The 20,942-nt window shown below is 41.0% G+C and overlaps 1 protein-coding gene across 3 annotated transcripts in view; it reads right to left on the bottom strand.

The window, feature by feature from the left end:
• Window positions 1–20,942, bottom strand: part of PELI1 (pellino E3 ubiquitin protein ligase 1) — a 163,138-nt gene that overhangs the window by 30,479 nt on the left and 111,717 nt on the right. Inside the window, exon 1 of one of the 3 annotated variants that reach the window (XM_048842688.2) lies at window positions 3,961–4,244. The exons of the other annotated variants lie outside the window; for them this stretch is intronic. The gene's annotated coding sequence lies outside the window, so the exon portion shown is untranslated. Of the gene's footprint in view, window positions 1–3,960; window positions 4,245–20,942 lie in introns of those variants that run through there. 3 annotated transcript variants of the gene reach the window in all.

Genomic DNA, 20,942 nt, shown 5'->3' with positions numbered 1-20,942 from the left:
TATTAACTCTAAAACCCAATGATAAACTATTTCACTGCTTTTGACAGTGTTAGCAGATGGATGGACAAGGAATGGAACAAAGCCCAGAAGTTGGGAGTTGCTGCAGAGAAGGAAACGCAGAAGGAAGGCAGGGGGGGGGGGGGGGGAGGAAGACGACCACATGGTGAGGAATGAGAATAGAGAAGGAAAAGAAAGAAAGGGCAGAATTTGCACTGGTCCTGAAGGAGAACAGGTTTACATTGAGTGATACTGAGTGTGACAATAAGGTACAGAAAGAAATAACCACAAGGACTAAAGTTTAGGATGGGATTTTCTACAGCTCTGTGCACTTACCCTGTCTGCACTGAAGCCAATGGTAAAACTCCCATTGAAGCCAATGATTGTAGTCTTGCAGAGTTTAGGCCAACACTTAGTCAGAACTTCTGAAAGTCCCACCTTTAATTGCTATATAAAAGTCCTGCTCCACCCTTGCTCTTTGTGCACTCCTCCCAGTGACACCAGTGGAAATGCCTCTGGAGATCAAAGCTGGTGTTTCATCCTAAGTTATACCCCACCCACAGACCATAGCTAAAAATGGAGTATGGCCCTCTCCACGGAATGCATTTGATACTTCTGTCTTAGAAACATCCATGGCTGTTTTGGCACCCTAAAAGAGCGGACATGGTCTGACTGCTCCTGGGGTAGACACCCTGGAGATACCCCTTACCAAAAAACTACAGTGTGAGAGAAAGTATATTTCCAGTAGGAGCCAGATATCCCCACCACTCTGTCTCCCATTTTAGTTACTAATGTATGATCAGTTCACTACATGAGCTACTCCCCAATGACATACGCTCCTCCAATTCACTCTTCTTTTGTGAGATGGCCACAACAAACATCTCCCCCCAGTATGTAAACCAACGAACTGTTCTCCTCAATCCCACCTTCGGCAACAGGCAACATTTCTCCATTAACCTTCCACATACAATCCAAAACACCATCCATCCTTTCTGGACAGACTATCAGCATACTCATTCACCCTCCACATGCAAGTGCAGGATCCATTTATCCATATACACTCCAGATATCTGCCATGATCTTGACTGCATGTTGCAGGCCACAGAGTGCTCAGTTCTCTACAAAAGGCAAATATATTTCTATTGCTACTAGCTATCCATATGTAGGTTACAGAGATGGGTCACAGCATGGAGCGGCCTGAATGCAGAGCTAAAATTGTTGTCCAAGTTTCTTCTAATATTTAGATTTTTAATATTCTACCATTCATATATTTTCTAAGGTTGTTCTAACACATAGAAGTATGCCTTAAGCAATGCCTCCAGAGAGCAATAAAAATGGACTGCTTAACAGAGGTGGCCTTCTGATAATCAAAGTATGTGTCTCTCAAGGCAAGAGATTACTTAACAAGGATGGTCTTTAGTACAGCATCCTCTGTCTCTATGTAATGCACAATTATTTAACTAGCGAAGACTAAATTCTCTTGCATATTGAAGTTACCAAGTTAACAGACCACCATTCCATGGCAACCAGTTGACTCCAACAGATTACAAACAGCACTGCCTATGTTTTAAATCAGTGGTTCTCAAACTGCCCCCCCCCCACAGACCACCTGAAAATTGCTGAGGGTCTTGGTGCACCACTTAATGCTCTTTCCAAATGTTGTTTGTACCATTAGCTAACTATCGTAAAGTGCTTTGGATAAAAGTGCTATATAACAAACTTTTTTTGGTTCTACAAATAAAAGCACACAATTCATATTTTAATATCAGTAGTCTTACCTTTCTAATGTGATGGATGTGCGCTCTCCCCCCGGCTGGGGCTGGGAAGAAGTGGGGTCTCTCCCTCTATCCCCCATCACAGCAGCCCCTGAGCTGGGGCTGGGACAGAGGAGGGGTCTCTCCCTGGTAGCCGAAGCCCTGGAGCCGGGGAAAGTTGTCTCTTTTCTCTGGCCACCCTGCACATCCCAAATTCCCCCCACCCCCCTCTTCGCCCTGCACTGCCCCCTCCCACCTACCCCTTATTCCCCCCAAGACCCCCACCTCACCTTACATGTGCGTCGTCTCCAGGATCCAGGCATCTAATTAGTGGAGCCACGCCTGCGCAGCTCCACTAATTAGGTGGGTGGCTCTTTATTCTTTTGTGTGCGGCCACCCAGGCGTGCACCTTAGAGGGAACTATCCGCAGACCCCCTGAATGAAGCTCATGGACCACTGTTGGTCCATGGACCACTGTTTGAGAACCTCTGTTTTAAATGTTTCCCTCAATTATTTACCTTCTCCCTTTCTATTAAGGGTTAGAGAAGAACTATTGTGCCTCTGATTCTTTACTCTCATCTGTCCTTTACCTCTACTGCCTTATGGGCAGCTCACTTATGTACCACATGTATAGAAAAATGACACTACTTTCTACCCTTCTAATCTGATTTGGATAAGAGGTTTGCTGCATATAGAAATATACAGACTACTGAATTCTAGAAGATGTGGCAACCACTTGTTCACATATACACAATGTCTAGCCATATCCAAACTTAAGAAAAAATACAAAAGTCACCAAACAGTAGCAAGAAAATCTTAATGGTGGATTCTAATCCCTAAATTATACACACTTGGGACAAAAATCCAGTCTTGTTTTCAGATGCAAACTGAGATTCAGTAATGTAGAGTTGGTTCCCACTCCCCTAATGCTTTAGTGCAGCAAAGCTTAAACAATTCAAATTTTTGAATATTTTTAAGTGTTTCTGCAGTAACAGCCACTTAGAATGAAAAATGAGCACAAAAAACACTGTTTGCATAGGGTGCAAATCTTCGAGCATCAAACAGCTATAGGAACTGAATCCAGTTCTGAAAACTGACTGAGAATGCTTTTTTTTAAAACCAGTTACATACAACTTTTCGTGGACTTTTACAACTGAATTTAGGGTTTCAAGTGGGAATTGACAATCCATGTTTTTCCTTAAACTGTAAACTTTTACTCAGGGATACCAAGTGAAGATACCAGCTTCTCAAATGACACACACAGAGCCCCAATTATGCCAGGCCACATCCCAGCTAGGATCTCGTGCATCCAACAAGGACTCCCTGCGCAATTCATCCTCCTGGCCACCAGCAGTGAAATGATACTTGCCAAGTAGACAGCTGATTCTCTTGCTGCTCCCCATGTTCACTTGCGGCCAGAATCCAAGAGGCAGCAACCAAGTGAGGAGACAGCACTGTCCCCACTCAGGAGCCCCTTCACACATATGCAGATCAGACACCAGTCCTTCTCCATCTCTAATTACAGTCAATGTTAGAAAAATATTTTCATGTTTACTTTCCACATGCAATTCAAGCCACCAAACCACTAAAGCACAAACCTAGACTTATCCCAGAAGTGTATGGGACAGTTGATAAAAACACTCAACATTCCACGGCCAGATACTCCAGGTGCCCCACCGACCATCCATGGAGACCAGGCCCCTGATTTTGGGAAGGCCTGTCCAGATGCTTTCCTGTTTTCAAAGGTTTGTTTACCCTGTACTCTTCAGTGAGTAAATTTCATTTACAGTGGAATAATGCAATCATCAAAAGTGAGTATTTTTTGTTCCAACAAAATGGCATGTTTGTTTTTAAAAATCATGTTCTCAAAATCCACTAGTCTCATTGCTGTGCCTTCACTTGTCTTCATGGATGTGTGGGTGGAGAGAGCAAGTCAGAAAATGCTTAGTACAGAATGTTAAGATAGAGGGACATTGTAGGCAACAGTACACTCTGATGTTCAGGTACACTGTATTAGAGCACTCTTTTCCTAATAGCCCATATGAGGGCCAAATTCTGCTCCCATTACCAATGTAAATATAAAGTATTACACTGCATAAATCCAAAGTGAGAACAGAATTTGGCCCTTAGCATTTTCAAACAGCCATTTAACATACATCATTTTCAAACAGAAAAATCCTAAAGTCCCTACTCAGTCCATTGAACTCACTGGGAATTTTGCCTTAGTGAAGATTCCAGGATTCGGCCTAGATGACAGTAAATTTTAAGAACTCTGAGCTTGAATGCAGCCCTTTTCATGAGAATAGCTGATCATGTTGCAAATGTAGTTCCAGTGAAGAACCTAATGTAAACAGGTTTGTCCAGTGCTTCTTCCATCTCATCTTGGCCCTCAGAATAAAAAAGGTGTTGCACTGATCAAATATCTTTTTCAAACATCTGATACATAACACTTCACACCACACTAGGTTACAAATTATGTTACCCATAGAAAGTTTTCTGGTGTGGCCATAGTGAATAGTTAAACTTAGAAGGATTTGATTTTCAATGTCAATTTCACCATGCACACAAACTGAAAATATTTCCATCTATAATAATAATCAATACACACAGACAGAAAAATACTGCTTGAGAACTGAGTTTGATTTAAGGATATTTACTTAGTATAGTTAGACATGTGACGTCGACAATTTGTATTAACCGTTATAAAGCTTTAACTTTTTGAATCCTAGTGTCTACTGTCTTTAAATAATTGTAGTCTGACACCCCGCCCACCACCAGAATTTTGCACAACTGTGAAAGTTTCCAGAGATAAAAATAGGAAAAGATCCTTAATAAAAATCTATATCATCCATCAAAATTATAAAAAATAAAAATCAAATTCATATCTTATTCTGCTAAGCCTAAGGATAGTTCACTAGGCTATTGGTCCACTGAAACATGTTTTAAGTCACAAGGTGGCTAAGTTTGACAGCCCTGATGGATATCCACTTGTATCAAAATTACCTCAAAGTGTTAACTCAAGTGAGGCCAAGGCATATTACAGGTTAGGACTGCAGTTTATCAGCAGAGATGTGCGGTGAAGTTTGTGGAGCACCTGCCAACACTGCAACTGGCCCAGTGATGTTAAAATATTGGTAGTACAAAGGATTGCTGCAACAAATTCCCTCTTTGCTGGTGACAGAACTCCATGTCCATGGGAAGCTTTTGCTTGGGGGTGGGGGTTGCCAATGACTTGGAAATCTATACACTCCCCTCACACATTTAAAGAAAAAAAATGCTCTCAACCAGAAGCAGGCAACACCACTAAGCAAATATTAAGGTGATTTGACGGACATGATTACACTATGCTTCTGATAACTGCATAGAGTATAAATTGATAGAACAGCACGGTTTCCAAGTTGTATACCTGGAAGGGCTGGGGAGTAGATCTTGTAGGATGGTTTGGGGGGAGGTTTCTCCTCCTAGGAATTAATTTTTTTTTTTAAGTCAGCCATTTATTGCAATCTGACCCACTCCAAGGGCAAGAAACAGGCTCTTGAGGAATAAATTTTGATAAACCACCTCTGTCAGGGATAATTTAGCATCGCTGCTGGTTGAATGATATATAAATTGAAATTAAAATGTTTCTAAACACTAACAGCTGCTCACTTTGAACACATTTGTATCTTTATTCACTATTCACAAACATTTGTGTAAAACTGTTTGCAAAATGCCTGCTCTTATCAAAACTGATATTCACTAAAAAATGTAACAGCCATACTAGCTCAGATCAATGACCCATCTAGCCCAGTATCTGGTCTTCTGACAGTGGCCAATGCTAGGTGCTTCAGAGGGAATTAATAGAAAAGGACAATATTGAGTGATCCATCCCATCATCCACTCCCATCTTCTGCCACTCAGAGCTACGGACAACCAGAGCATGGGGCTGAATCTCTGACCATCTTGGCTAACAGCTGTTGATGAACCTATCCTCCATGAACATATCTAATAATTATTTGTAAGTTACACTTGCATGATAAAGAGATTGCACTACAGTACTTGTATGAGGTGAACTGAAAAAATACAATTGCTTTTATCATTTTTATGGAGCAAATATCTAATCAAAAATATAAAGTGAGCACTGTACACTTAGTATTCTGTGTTGTAACTGAAATCAATATATTTGAAAATGTAGAAAAACATTCAAAAATATTTAATTTCAATCGACTATTGTTTAACAGTGCAATTATGATTCATTTTTTAGTTAATCGTGAATTAACTGCGATTAATCAAACAGCCCTAAGTTTTTTTGTTTTTGTTTTTTAAATGAGTGCAGTACAGCACATTTAAATATGGCATGGGGAAAAGAATAGAAGGGTAAAAACCATTCCTACTGAGACCTAACCTACACACAGTGTTTGCACTGGTAAAAACATTCTGGTTAGGATGCAATTTTTTTCTCTTAAATGGTATAGTTATAGTGGTATAACTGTATTGTTGATGTAGTTAACCTGACACAAAGGTCCCTTATACTAGTGTAGTTTATTCCCCTTCCTGTATGGGGAATAAACCTTACTGATAAGCACATATTCTGCTTTACCTACACCAGTAACCTTGTGGGTAGACAAAGGCTTTGTTGCAAACAATTTGACTATAATGGCAGACATTTTCAGGTTTTCAAATCCTTCCACCTCCCCTCCTCACAAAAATGGTTGGGGGGTGGGAGGGGAAATGTTCCAAGTACTGTAACTCAATTAGAGCACGATATATATTGCCCTGTACTTCGCTGAACAAAGCAGCAACAACTAGAGCAATTTCCAGACATACCACTGACTCAGAAAACTTATTCTGGAGAATGGTTTAAAAACAGTGGCTCTCAAAGCTGTCTTCCATGGAAGAATAGCAGCCCACTGAGCTGCTTCTGTTACAATGGAAAAGGAATGGTCAGGTCCTCAAACAGGGTGCTTCCTGATAGTTGGAGCCCAGTCCAGGATTCCCTTTTTCCCCAAAAGGCTTTTAAAATCAAAACAACTCACAGCACCTCTCTGGCTGATCCTGTCTTTGTTGCTTTTCTTCTGCGTACATTTCAATGTAAAGACGACAAACTGCAGAGGCAGAAAATAAACAGGAGCAGAACTAAACCGTTGAGTGATCCAGAGAGAATAGAGCAGTGGGGACTGCAGGTTACCAGGGGAAATGCAGTACTGTAAACATATTCACATTAGAACAAGTTTATCTTCCTTCTGTCCGGCCTTCAGACCATCTAAACATTACTTTTTGTTTATAAACAGGTTTTGTAGTGGCCACAAGAAAGGTGTGAGATCAGTATAGGACTGGGTAGGGAGACAGTCCACAAAGGACCTATGTTTAAGGAAGTGATCCACAGTGTGGAAAAAATTATAGAACAGGGTTGTCACCTTGGGTATGAAATAAGTCATTAATCATGTCTCATTTAATTCCCAGTATGAGATTTGGTGCTAGCAGTAACCCTTGGGGCCAAATTTGGTCTTAGTTACACTGGTGCAAATTGGGGTAACTAGACTGAAGTTAATGGCATTCCATGGTTGTAAATCTGAAGTAAATGAGGGCTTTTTTTATTTTGCTCACATCTTGTTCAAGACGACTTAGGCACCAGAGGGCTATGTATTTTGCAACAACATTTCAAGGCATAAGCTTCAAGACAGTTGTGCAGCGAGTGTCAATTAAGGAGCTATTTAATTATTTGCTGAGACTAAAAATTAAAAAAAAAAATTTACAAATTTAAAAACAATCCATGTTATGCATTAAGTACCTGCACATCCTCCTCCTGCCCCAAAGCTAATAGGGAAAAACTCCAACATTGATAAAGAGTATTATCAATACTAACCTAACCTCCAACCCATTGATTTCCATGTTTCTCCTAGGGTAGCTGATGAGCCTTAGGCTGATCACACTAATACTAGGAAAAGCAGAGAAAGGGTGCAATATGCAACAAAGAGACTTAGAAGTTACACATGATACTTGCTTTGTTCGTCCCATAGTTTACTTGTTTGATTAATTTAGGTCAACTATGATTAAACATTAAAAATTAATTGAACGATTATCTAGTGAGGCATAAGAGTAGGGAATGGAACATAAATTGGGAAAAGTGAGGTTTGTAGGAGTGTCTTAACGGGGAGAGTCACATTAAAAATAACAGGTGACAGCATGCAGTGAGTCCTTACTAGACAACTCATTTATTTCAACAGGAACTTGAGGTTAAAAAAACAGCTGGTGTATCTCTGATCTCATGTCATTGCACGTATCTGTACCCTGCATAGTAAGTAAAAGAGGGTGAACTTAGAGTTCCAGCCATAACTAAGTTTCTTGGACTTTGAAGGATAGTGTCTTAAGTTTTTGCATTTATAACTAAGAGCCTGATTCTAATACCCTTCTTCACCCTGAGCAATGGGACTACTCGTTGAGTACGATCCTACTCATGAGTAAGGATAGCAGAATCTGGCCCACAGTATTTAACCTGATCACTGTGGACCAAATTCTGATTTCAATTACACTGATGTAAAGACAGAGAAACGTAGGGCAGAATCTGGCTCTGTCCTATTACTTGTACATTACCAAAAACATGGTAGGTGCATTACATGCTGATCCTTCTCCAAGGAGTTTAATTTGTGCAAGAGCAAAGAATGATGGAAAGAAGGTAAAGGGCCAGGGAAAGCAAAGGAGGGGGTTACAATAAAAGGATCACACGGATTAAAGTTGTTGTGTTCCTGCCATGATGGTTCCACTAGGGTAATTTTTAACTCTCATCTGCACGTCTCTTGTTGCTTCCTTCTTTGACCGACATGGGTTATGGTTTGTGGGCTTCGAAAAGAAGTGATTCTTTAGGAGTGATTTGAATAATGAAAAAAGGGAATCTGGTAGACTGGAGCCAAGTTCAATGTGTAGGGTGGCAAAATCACCATGTAACCTCAACTTCCCCAGTGGAATTAAGGCCGCAGATCAGCCCCATGACCTATTGTGATTTTAGTTCCCTTTTGGGAGGCTCTCAGATACCATAGCAAGTGGAACAGTTATAAGCAAACAGATCGGACAGAGGGGATGCGAAGGCTGGCATCACTGGCAGAGCAAGGAGGTCAGAGGGATATGGGAAGAAATGAAACCAGAGATCCAGACAGGGGCAGAGATGCACAGGGCCTTGAAGGCAAGGGCAAGAAGTTTGAACCAAATACGATTGGCAAAGGGGATCCACTGTATAGTCAACCAGTGTAGGAGATTTACGTGGCAGTCCATTATCAAAGCACAAAGGAGGGCAGCAGAGGGTTGTCAGTCCTGTTCAGCATAATATGCCTCCCCTTTTCATCTTTTGGGTATATCAGCATGGGTGGGGGGGGTCTTCCACTTGCAGGTACACAGTATGCTTTATAGAACCTGCTGTATTATACTAGCTTTTTAAGTTTAAAGGAATAAACTTTAATGATACTTCCCCTGGCTTCTCCATTTAGTTTTCCCACACACCCTCCTTTCATATAGGACTATAATATTTGCCCAGCATTAAGTATGGTTAAAGACCACAAGTAATAAGGCAATACAAATACATGTAGATCTAACACTTATACTGGTATACAAATGATACCATCTCAATTAAAATCCTAAGAGGTAATTGAAAGAAAGACTTGTTGCCAATGGAGCTGTAGGAGTGCATTTAATCAGAGAGCATTATTTCCAATATGTACTTGGACAGCAGTTAATGGACAAAACTGTTTATCTTGGATGAATATAATAATGTCTATCACATTAAATTAAAAACTTGAATGAAGGAAAAGATTAAAAGCGTGGGTGCTAGCTGACATGTTATAGCACTGCATGCTGCTAGGCTGCATGTGAATGTAAACTCACCATGTCCAAAAACAATATGACTGGAGACTGCACTTCCAGTTGGATCTAGGGTATGTGATCTGAGGCCCCATCTGCTTTGGGAAAATGGCCTGTTGCTGTTATAACAAAAACTTTGAACTATAGGTCCCCTCTATTGTTGAGTTCAGTTTAGTTGTTAGTGTAGACAGAAGAAAATAATTTTCAACACCATAACAGGAAGTGCTGTTATGCCCATCCACGCTGTTATGCCCATCCACTCTAGCAGCTAAACAGAACTACCAGTCGAGAGGAGTACCAGCTAGGGGTGCCTGTTGTTCAAAATGGTCAGCAAGCAGCTGTTCTCTTATGTGCAAATGGGGCCTAAGGTTTCACAAAACCGAAGGCAAACACACACACACACGACTTTGAAAACAAAGTCATCATTGTGGTACTTAGCTTGTCTTTTCCAACATGGTATATGCCTTGTGTTCTATCACTAGTCTAGTGCAGTGGTACTCCACAAACTCAAATGCTCAGTTATCCACAATGATTCAGTTGATTAAACAGTTTCAACATGCTAACAATTTACAAACAGACTTCTGAAACTTAAAAACCCTGCCATAAAATGATTGCCAATCCTAATAATGCCGAGTAACTAAGTCTACTCCAGTTTCTACAATAAGTAGTATTTTTCAAAGACAGGAAATAGTGGCGTGTTACAGCTTCACACATGTGAAAATGCAACAAAACTATTACAATTAAAATATTGTCAGCAGAGTCAATGGCCTAATGCTTTTGCAAGGCCATGCGAAAGATCCAGGTTCAATATACAGGCCTGACAGAAGCTTGGCACACACAGGAAATAGGACAGCATCAAGGTGCTGGACAACTGAGGTGGGAATGAATGCTGGTCACATGGAAAGCATCCCTTCTTGTGTAGTAATAGGAATGCTTATACATTCTATAAACTGCAGCTGTGACAGTACAGTGTTACCACACATACTTGAGTAGGTCTGGCATTATAGAGGGAGCTGGTAGTGACCCCAAGACCTTGTCTATACAACTTTTATTTCAAAAATAACCATAATTCAATCAGTGCAACTTGTGTCTTTAGATAAGGTCTTATACCTAGCTTGCCCAACACTTGGCACGATTACAAAAACAAATTTCAGGGGAGAAGTGTTCCATTCTTGGCAGGGGAATGGTGCCTTTTCTTGGTACTATGAAATTCTGTTCAGGTTTGGCTGAGATAGAGACTGTTAAGAATCACTATTTCCCTTTCTCTCCTTTTGCAACCATAAATCTGACATTTCCAACTTCTAAGTGCTTGGCTTTGCAATCGAAATGTTTTTAACATTTTGGTTTTGGACTTTAAAATGTATGCAGGTAACACACACAGTGCAAGGACATACATATCACAGAATTCTATTGCATTATTTGAGAAATAACACGTAATTATAAACCTTGCTCTCAAGTTTGCATACAAGGGGACAGAGTTAAGGTTGTGCTTGTAAACTTAACTCTAATTTACTCTTACTTGCTTCATTGTACAACCATAAATATTCTATTAGCAGTTTAATGAGTAACTAAAGTAAAGAACTTAGTTAAAAGACACCGTCAGGATGCATACCAAGGTTAATACTTAGTCTACCTGAAGGGTTAAAGTGTTCAAATTAAACAAACAAAAAACAGATGTTCAAGTATTGCAGTAAACTAAACTCTTGAATTCAGTTTCTAGGTTACAGCAGTGGAATTACAATGTTCTCTTAGAATCATAGAACCATAGGTTAGAAGGGACAGCAAGGGTCATCTAGTCTAATCCCCAGCCAAAATGCAGAATTTGTTGTGTCTTGATTCTTAGTCTGCCTTCTGCAGATTTCAGTCATATCCTATAAGCTTTTCCCATATGTTAATCATTCTGTTAAATTTTGCCATGCTCAGGATAACTAGATGCTCTGAAGAACATCTCAATTTAGGAGATGGAAGGGAAAGAGGGACGAAGCAAACAATCATTTCCAGCCTAATCAGTTCTGAAACCTTGCAGCAGCAATTCTGGTTTTCAGGGGGGACAAATAATTTCCAGAAATTATTTGGAGGCTAATAATTGTGAAAACTGGTCTAAGCTGAATTTGTCCACTAACATTAACGAACCTGTCATGGTAGGAATTTTTTCTAGTTAGCTTAATAAAACCGCCTCATAGCTTAAAATATGGTACACTGTGACAACTCTTAGGGGCCAAACTGCAATCCTTTACTCCTGCCAATACATTCCCATGCACTTTAATTGCAATAACTAGTGTTAATAAGGCCTGTAGGATCCTCAGGCCTGTAGCCACCACTGAACCGAGAAACTGAACTGCCTCCTCTTTAAAGGCTTACTCATAGGAGATGCTGTGTACCCTCATTTTCCATTAATGAGAGTTGAGGGTGCACAGCATCTCTGAGTACATGAAAGCAGGTACTGCTGCATTGAGGGACCATTGTAAAAAGGGGGTCAAGTTAAAACAACCTCTCCCCTACAGCCCTGCCAGACCTGGAACTGTGGAGGGGAGATCCCCTGCTCCTGCAGGCACTAGGAGCCAGGTGGCATCCCTACTTCCCCCAGCCACATGGCCTCAGGAATGAAACTGGGGGGGATGAACTGGTCAGAGACTACGCCCAGCAGTAACAGCTGGAGAAGCAGGGACCAGTAGTCATGGAGGATGACTGCAGTTCTCACTCAGAACACTTCATCTCTGGCACAGACTGGCTGTCTATTCCAACCCTGCTACTCTTTCCCAACCTTTGGCTGTCCATCTAACTAATCCCCTCCTACCATAATCCCTGTTCACTCCACTTTTATGTGCTATCCCTTTCTCATATACTTTGTGCCGTCTATCTAGATTGCAAGCTCTTTGGGGTAGGAGCTCTCATTATACATTTGTACAGTGGGTGAAGGTACCATCACAGAGCCCTGTTCTTGGTTCTCTCCTAGGCACTACAATAAAAATAATGAAAGGAGGTCGGATTAAGTAATCAGAATGGTCCCTCAAGATTTTCAGAATGCAGGATAGCTGATGGGCTTGTGACTCCAGGACTACCCTTAGTCACAAAGCACCCAGCTTCATCATGAAAGACAGGAGTTAAACAAAATAATTCACTGCGTTCATTTAACTTTACAAATTGGGAAGCAGGTAATTTGGTGCCCAATCCTGCAGCTATTACTTACATGAGTAGTCCCATTGACTTCTATGGTGCAAGACACTTGAGTAAGAACTGACAGAACATTCCCAAAGTCTTTCAAGGAAAGAATTTAAAATGATAGTAGTTAGGATGTAGGAATTCTAAGAAAAATCAACGTTAGCTGTAGAGTCTAAAATTAAAGGAGGTCTGGTTTTGATGCTTTCAGTACATGCAGTATGTTTCTGGCATAAATCCAGTGGAACATAAAGTACTTGTGGACAATGTCTGCCAAGAGCTAGAAATATAGCACTTAGGCTTTGAAGAACAAATAGTATCTGTTTCCGTTCAATGCACTTAAAAAAAAATTAGATCAAGGTGATCCTTCTGCGGGCATGACTGCATTAGAACTAGCTGACATGCTTTAGTAAATGCTGTAATGAATACATGCTGATTGGAAGGGAATCAACGCCTGCCATTTTATAATCCATTCCCATAGTGACAAAGCTTATATATACAGATATTAAACTTCACCGTATTACAAATGCAGTTTTCCTCCCAATATCAGGCAGATGTTCAACAGAAGCTCAGTGCCTTGCTTTGACTTGCCTCTAGCACACACTTCTACAAATTCCACCAATTGTTTAGTACTGCATATAAAAGAAAAACAGAGCAAACAGAAAGACAGTTGGAATGTAAGGGTATGTCTACACTGCCCACATTGTGCCCAGCGCTGTGATGTGGACAGTGTAGTCACGCTTTATCACCTGGGAGAGCTCTCCCAGCGATTAAAAAAACCCACCCTGAACGAGTGGTGATAGCTTTATAAAGCACTGTCTATACTGGTGCTTTTCAGCGCTAAACCTTTTGTCGCTCAGGGGGTGTTTTTTCACACCCCTGAATGACTAAAGTTTTAGCGCTGAAAGTGGCAGTGTAGACACGGCCGAAGACACTCAATTAAAGTGCTTTATCAGTTCATATATCATGTTTCATGCATCTGTACCTCAGTTTACATACCTCAGAGCAGTGCTCTGAAGATTAGTTAATAATTGAATACTAATTTGCATTTCTATTCAGCTTCCAAATGTTAGTGAACTAAGCCTCAACATCCTGAGGGAATTACCATCAGCCTTATTTTAATAAAGATAAGGAAACTGAGACACACTAAGGTTAAGGCCTAGTTCACACTAGAAAATTAAATTGGCTTAATTGTGTTACTCTGGACTGTGAAAAATACACAGCATAGTTAAGCTGACCTAACCCCCGGCATAGACAGTGCTATGGAAGAATTCTTTTGTTGACCCAGCTACTGCCTCTCGGAGAGGTGGATTACCTACGCCAATGGGAGAATTCTCCCACTGGCGTAGGTAGTATCTACACTGAAGCACTAACAGTTTTAAATGTAGACAAACCCTAAGTTATCACACAGCAAGGCACTTAGGTCAAGTCACCTAGTCTCTCTGCACCGCAGTTTCCACATCTGTAAGGTGGAGATAAAAATATATAGGGCTCAGTGTGGCTTACACAGGAATGGAGAGAACAATCCATCTGATAGCTCCCAGGGAATTACAGTGGAGCATGTCCACACTGTCACCATAGCCAACGTAAGAGGCTAGTACAGGAAAATATCATGGCCAAATAGAATCACAGACTTTAAGGTCAGAAGGGACCATTATGATCATCTAGACTGACCTCCTGCACAACGCAGGCCACAGAATCCTCACCCACCCGCTCCTGTAACAAACCCCTAACCTATGTCTGAGCTACTGAAGTCCTCAAATCGTGGTTTAAAGACTTCAAGGTGTAGAGAATCCTCCTTTTGGGGTATCTTGCACCACAGGGGGTGCTAGAAGTGAGGAGACTCTGGGCTTCTCTGCACTTGAAACACTACAGGAGATAGCTGCAGCAGCACCCCTGTAGCACTTCAGTGTACACACTACCTAGCCTGACGGGGGAGGTTCTCCTATGGAAATAGGTAACCCACCTCCTCGACAAGTAGTAGCTAGGGTGATGTAAGAATTCTTCCATTGACCTAGCACTGTCTGCATCGGGGGGTTAGGTTGGCTTAATTACACCACTCGGGGTGTGGATTTCACATCCTTTAGCAACATAGCTCGGTCAACCTAACTTTTTAGCTTAGACCAGGTCCTGTGACTGTACCTAGCCAGAGTGGGAAAGATGCAAGACAGGATGCTTTTTGAACCATCCCCTCTCCTTGCCAACCCAGACCCAACCTTGCCCTTTAAGGCCACAGTGTGTTAGTGTTCACATGGCCTGTTGGTAGGGTGACCAGACGGCAAGTGTGAAAAATCGGGACAGGGTGGGGGGTAATAGGAGCCTATATTAGAAAAAGACCCCAAAATCGGGACTGTCCCTATAAAAATCGGGACATCTGGTCACCCTACCTGTTGGAAGATATGAGCTCTTTGCTTCTCCCTACCACACATGCACTTCTATTAGTCTTCCCAGCCTCTCCTGGCTGTAAGAAAAGGCAAGGATTAACTCTCCTTTCACCATCTTGGATCAGATAGGTATTTCTGCTGCTGTTCATAGAGACACTGCCAACTTAAATCAGCTCCTCTCCAAAACCTAGTGTAACTCAAGATTTCAGTAACGGAAAGATCAGAAAAAGATATTGTTTCCCTATTTTTAGAGACACAGTTTCCCCTATATAGTCAGGGGTTTCCCCTGCTGAATGTGTGGGTCTTTCAGAGCAGCGAGGAAATATTATAAATAGGAAAAATACAATTACGAAACTGCCAATATTGGCAGCAGGACTCAGAAACGGGTGCAGCAAGTAAAGCTACATATTTACTGAAGCTGACTAGATTGTCTTCATGGGGTCCCTATAGTTTTCCCCAGCAACAGTGTGATATTTACAAGAATCTACTCTGTTTCATATCTGCTACTCAGAAAGCTGTGGGCAGAACCAGGGAAAGAAATAAGTGATCAGTTGTTTGTCTAGGATTTTAATGTAGATACATTATGTAACCTGTTCTACCAGCTCCAGAATATAAAAAGAGAACAATTACATATGATAATATGCTTACTCATATTAGCATGTACAGAAACATGACATAAAACATTGTCATTATCCAATAAGTGTTAGCATTCTAATCGCATGATTACTGAAATTACTACTCAGGAAGGAAGGAAGGGACGGAGGTAGGAAAAGGATGAGGCTCCTATCTACATAGTTCAGATAAGCAAATTCATTCTTTCTGCAAGCCCATTTTATGACAGCTCAAGAATTTTGATCTCCTTTATGACCCATGCTGGAAGAACAGGTAACATAAGAATTGTCAATGATTACTTAAAAAAAGGCCTAAAAGATCTTATCTTAGAAATATATAGAGAACATTAAATTGTCTGCACTGTTTTTGCTTGTGGTCTCCTTGGAGGTCCAGAGAATATCTCCTAGCCCTTAACTGAAGGAGCCTGGGTGAATCTTTAACAAATGTATTTCCTCACAGATGTATTTCAGAAGTTTGATGTATAGGTATTAAAAAGATTTTAATTGGTTTGGCTACTATCCCTTCCAGTCTCAATTGCTCTGTTTTCCGTCACTATTGATGTAATAATCTCACTAGTTCTCCAATAATCCAATCCTTTCTCAAAAATTGAGTAGATAATACCTGTTATTTTTCAGGTAAAACACAAATTGAAAATAACTTCTCTGGAAAAAGGCAGCACTGGTGTGTGAGGTTCTCTTTATACTCTTATGAAGCAATAAAGGGGGCAAAAGCACTTTAAATGTCACTCTACAGACACATTTGTTCAAGGTGGCACAGCAAACATGAGTCCATGTACTCTAGAGCTTTCACCAGAGGTTGAGATTGATTACTGTATATACTCGTTCATTAGCCCATTCATTTATAAGCTGACCCCCCAAGATGGATAGGTGAAAATAATAAAAACTGTACGACGCTTTCATAAGCCGACCCTATATTTCAGGGGTTGGCAAACTTTGGCTCCCGGCCTGTCAGGGTAAGCCGCTGGTGGGTTGGGACGTTTTGTTTACCTGGAGCGTCTGCAGGCATAGAGCCCCTGAGCTCCCTGTGGCTGCAGGTCGCCATTCCCAGCCAATGCTCCCAACTGATGATTTCATAGAGTTTAAAATCATCAGATTTTGGTGTAGACCTGTTTATAAGCCGACTCCCACTTTGATGCGTCATTTTTTTACCAAAAATATTCAGCTTATGAACGAGTATATACAGTTCCCTTTTAATCCACCCTTCATCCAAACACAAAACTCCCTTAATTACAATTCACTCATGGCAGAAATTGGGGTAGGAGCGTGAGGCTGTAGCCTAGGATTGAGCTCAGGTTATCTACTAAATAAATTACAGAAGAAAGAATGCCAGACTATATTCATTTTCTGAGATAGGAAGACTACCTTCCAAGTCGATATGCAACCAACAAGTTTGGCCCATGGAATGATCACACGGATTTGTGAAAGCTGTCTGTATTTTGTGGAGTTCTGAAAGTGGTGTTTGGCTTTCTAAAACTGCAGCTGAATTACAATGATGGATTACTCAGTAACACTAATGCAGAAGCAATGGCTCAGTGGATACTGGACTTTGGTTTCACACCTGGAAATACAAGGCTTTTCTTCCATACGACAACAGATGCTACAGATTTTAAAAATCTCATGAGTTATTGGACAACATAACAGTCTCACCCCCAACTCAGAAACAAGTGTCAAGCCCTAGCCTTCCAAAAAAAAAAGGTATTGTGTAGTCCATTTAAAAAATGAACCAAAAATATACCTCACTTAAGTTTTGTCATGTCTACTGCACTAAACAAACTGTACACTCCCACATTTAGCAATGAACGTTTAAAGTTACCTTTGATTATCCAATGAAAGGTAACAATGATCCAATCATAACAACTTGAATTACAAGCTGCATTTTATTTTCTACCATGTTTAAGCATTCCTTAGAGTATTTAAAGCAGCTCAGGGACAAAAACAAACTAATGCCAAATGAAGGAGAAGCAAAAAGTTACAGCAGATGATGGGAAACAGCAGAACTGACATATTTTTAGAATTAGCAGCTTATCCCAAGAGATGCATAATAGAAGGAAAATAAGCTACAAGTTCTTTAAAAGGAAGTGAATTACTCTATAGTAAGCCACATGTGTGATGCATTTTAAAAAGATTCCTAATCACATACCAGACATTTGGTTTAGCTACATGAAGTGACAGTTCTGTTGTCATATTTTCCCAGTTGAACCTTGTGTTAAAACACTGTTAAAACAATCCACATCCTTGCATAAATGGCAGTGAAATGTAAAAACATTAGAAAAATGGAAAGGGTGTATTAAGGTAGCATTAAAGATACAAAAGAGTAGCGATCAACGTGCAGAGAACCTGAAAGTGCACTAACCGAAATAAAGCCCACGACCCTTCTTGGGAATTCCTTAAAGGCCACTTCTTTTATAATTTAATATTAATTTTATTTTTAAAAGCAGAGGATCTAAGTGAAGTACTCAGACAAGTTTACAACAATATTGGCTACAAACCCAGCATTTAAGTTGTTAACACTACTGATGACTAAGGCCCTACCAAATTCGCGGCCGTGAAAAACGTGTCACGGACCATGAAATCTGGCCTTCTCGGTACTTTTACCCTATTCTATACAGATTTCACAGGAGAGATCAGTCTCTCTCAAACTGGGGGTCCAGAACCAAAAGGAGGTTATGGGGGGAGGGGTGTCACAAAGCTTTTGTAGGGGCATTGCGGCTGCGCTGCCTTAAGAGTTGGGTGGTTGGAGATCAGCGGCTGCTGGCCATACTATGCTATCCTTACTTCTGTGTTGCTGCTGCTGACAGGTCTGCCTTTAGAGCTGGGCTCCCACCCAGCAGCCGCCACTTTCTGGCAGCCCAATTATGAAGCCAGTGCTGCCGCCACCAGCAGCACAGAAGTAAGGGTGACAATAATGCGACCCCCCTACAATAACTTTGCAAACCACAGAACCCCCTTTTGGGTCAGGGACTCCTACAGATACAACACCATGACATTTCAGATTTAAATAGCTGAAATCATGGTATTTACTGTTTTAAAAATTCTATGATTGTGAAATTGACCAAAATGAATCACAAATGTGTTAAGGCCCTACTGATGACAAAAACACATTGAACAATGATTTAGGGTGGAGAAAACAGTCAAAGATGGTGCAAATTTACAGTCTTCCCCAGAGAGGTGTGATCCAAACACAAGATCTGGAGTTTCTGGTTCCTTAAATTCTAATAGTGGTTCTGGCACTAATTTAATGAATGGTCTGAGGTAAAGCACTTAAGGCCTATCCCTGTTTGCCCCCCACACCCCCATTAATGGGGACACACATACTGATTTTAATGGATACAATACCAGGCCCCTATTCTTTGTGCCTCAGTTTCCACTCCCCTTCCTCATGTGTAAAATGGGGGTGCCTATCTCAAGGAAAAGGTGGGGATTTTTAATGTTTGTAAAGTATACTTGAAAGACTAATGGCTAAATATGTCCAAGTGGAAGAATTAGTGCACAAGGGAGACTATAATCATTTATGGTGAGTTGCTTAAAGGGACAAGTTTAAGTGACTTGCTTAAAGGATCATTATAGATTAGTAGTTTTTAAGGCCAGAAGGGATCATTATGATCGGGGTGGCCAACCTGTGGCTCTTCAGAAGTAAATATGCGGCTCCTCATATAGGCACCAACTCAGAGGCTGGAGCTACACGTGCCAACTTTCCAATGTGCCAGGGGGTGCTCACTGCTCAACCCCGGCTCTGTCACAGGCCCTGCCCCCACTCCAGCCCTTCCTGTGCCCTCGCTCCTTCACCTCCACCCCCCCCCCCCAAGATCCTCCTGCAAGCCACAAAACGGCTGACCAGGAGGTACAGGGAGGGAAGGGGAGGCGCTGATCAGTGGGGCTGCCAGTGGGTGAGAGGCGCTGGGGGACTGCTGATGTATTACCGTGGCTCTTTGGCAATGTACATTTGTAAATTCTGGCTCCTTCTCAGGCTCAGGTTGGCCACCTATGATTATCTGGTCTAACCTCCTGAATAACACAGACCATAGAATTTCACCCAGCAATTCCCGTATCAAAGCCATACCACCCTGTGGTTGAGCTAGACAATCATTTTAGAAAGACAATCAAGCTTGATTTAAAGACTTCCTGAGGTAAACTGTCCCAATAGTCCATTACCTTCTCTATTAAGAATTTGCTCCTCAATTCTAGCCTGAATTTATCTAGCTTCAGACACTGGATTTTGTTATGCTTTTGTTTGCTAGGTTAAATAGCTCTCTACTATCTGAAATGTCAGTACTTACAGACCATGATCAAGTCACCTCTTAACCCTCTCTATGATAAGACGGAGGCTTATGTGATTAATGAATTACAGGCCTAAATATTAGTACTTGGAAAAAACACAACTTGGCTGAAATTGCTGAACCGCCAATATGCAGAGGGGCATACCAAGAGTCTCATCAGCCTCTGTGAGATGCATAGCTGAAATCTGCTCCAGCCTGCTCCACTAGAGAGCAGAAGGGGAGTGTTTGTGGTTTACTTCAGCTAGCTGGCCACATTCTAGATATTGGCATGGGATCAGAGATCACAGGTGTGTGTGTAAACTGTGCCCTTGGAAAGGATATCACATCACTACACTTCATCATGAGGCTGGGGTGCACCATTCCCACTGAGAGCAAGGGCCTGATTTGGCTCAGCACTATTGGAGGTCAAACAGAACATGCTGGGTTCTAAAGAAGATTACTATTTTCCCCCACAACAGTTCTATCAAAGGTTTGGTAAGACTTTATAAAGCCAGCAAGACAGTGACTCCTAAATACTCTTCCTCACAGACCAATCATATTCAGATTTGAGACAAGTGAAGCAAAAGGGAAGATGGTTAGAATGCAGGTGGCATATGTCTCTCTACCAATGGGATCCATGACAGCATACACAGTTTTTGAAAGTGACTTACCATACATTTAATTATTTTCAAATTATATTTAATATGTTCTTTTCTGAATCTGCCAAGGGTTCATTCAAGACCATCATTTTTCTATGTTGGAAACATAGGATTCTTCCTACATTTAAATTGAAAAAGGCAACAGACCAAGATTCGGTTTTTTTATCATTATATTTTAAGTTTTTTAATATTATTTTGGGCCTGTCATAAAGGAGTTTTTTGTTTCTTCAGGAATTTCCAGTAAAAAAAACAACAAAAACAGAATAAAAAC

The sequence above is a fragment of the Caretta caretta genome, chromosome 3, assembly GCF_965140235.1.
Source record: "Caretta caretta isolate rCarCar2 chromosome 3, rCarCar1.hap1, whole genome shotgun sequence".
Taxonomy (NCBI): Eukaryota; Metazoa; Chordata; order Testudines; family Cheloniidae; genus Caretta; species Caretta caretta.
Note: the sequence above shows the minus strand (reverse complement) of the source record. Positions and strands in the feature narration are given on the sequence as shown.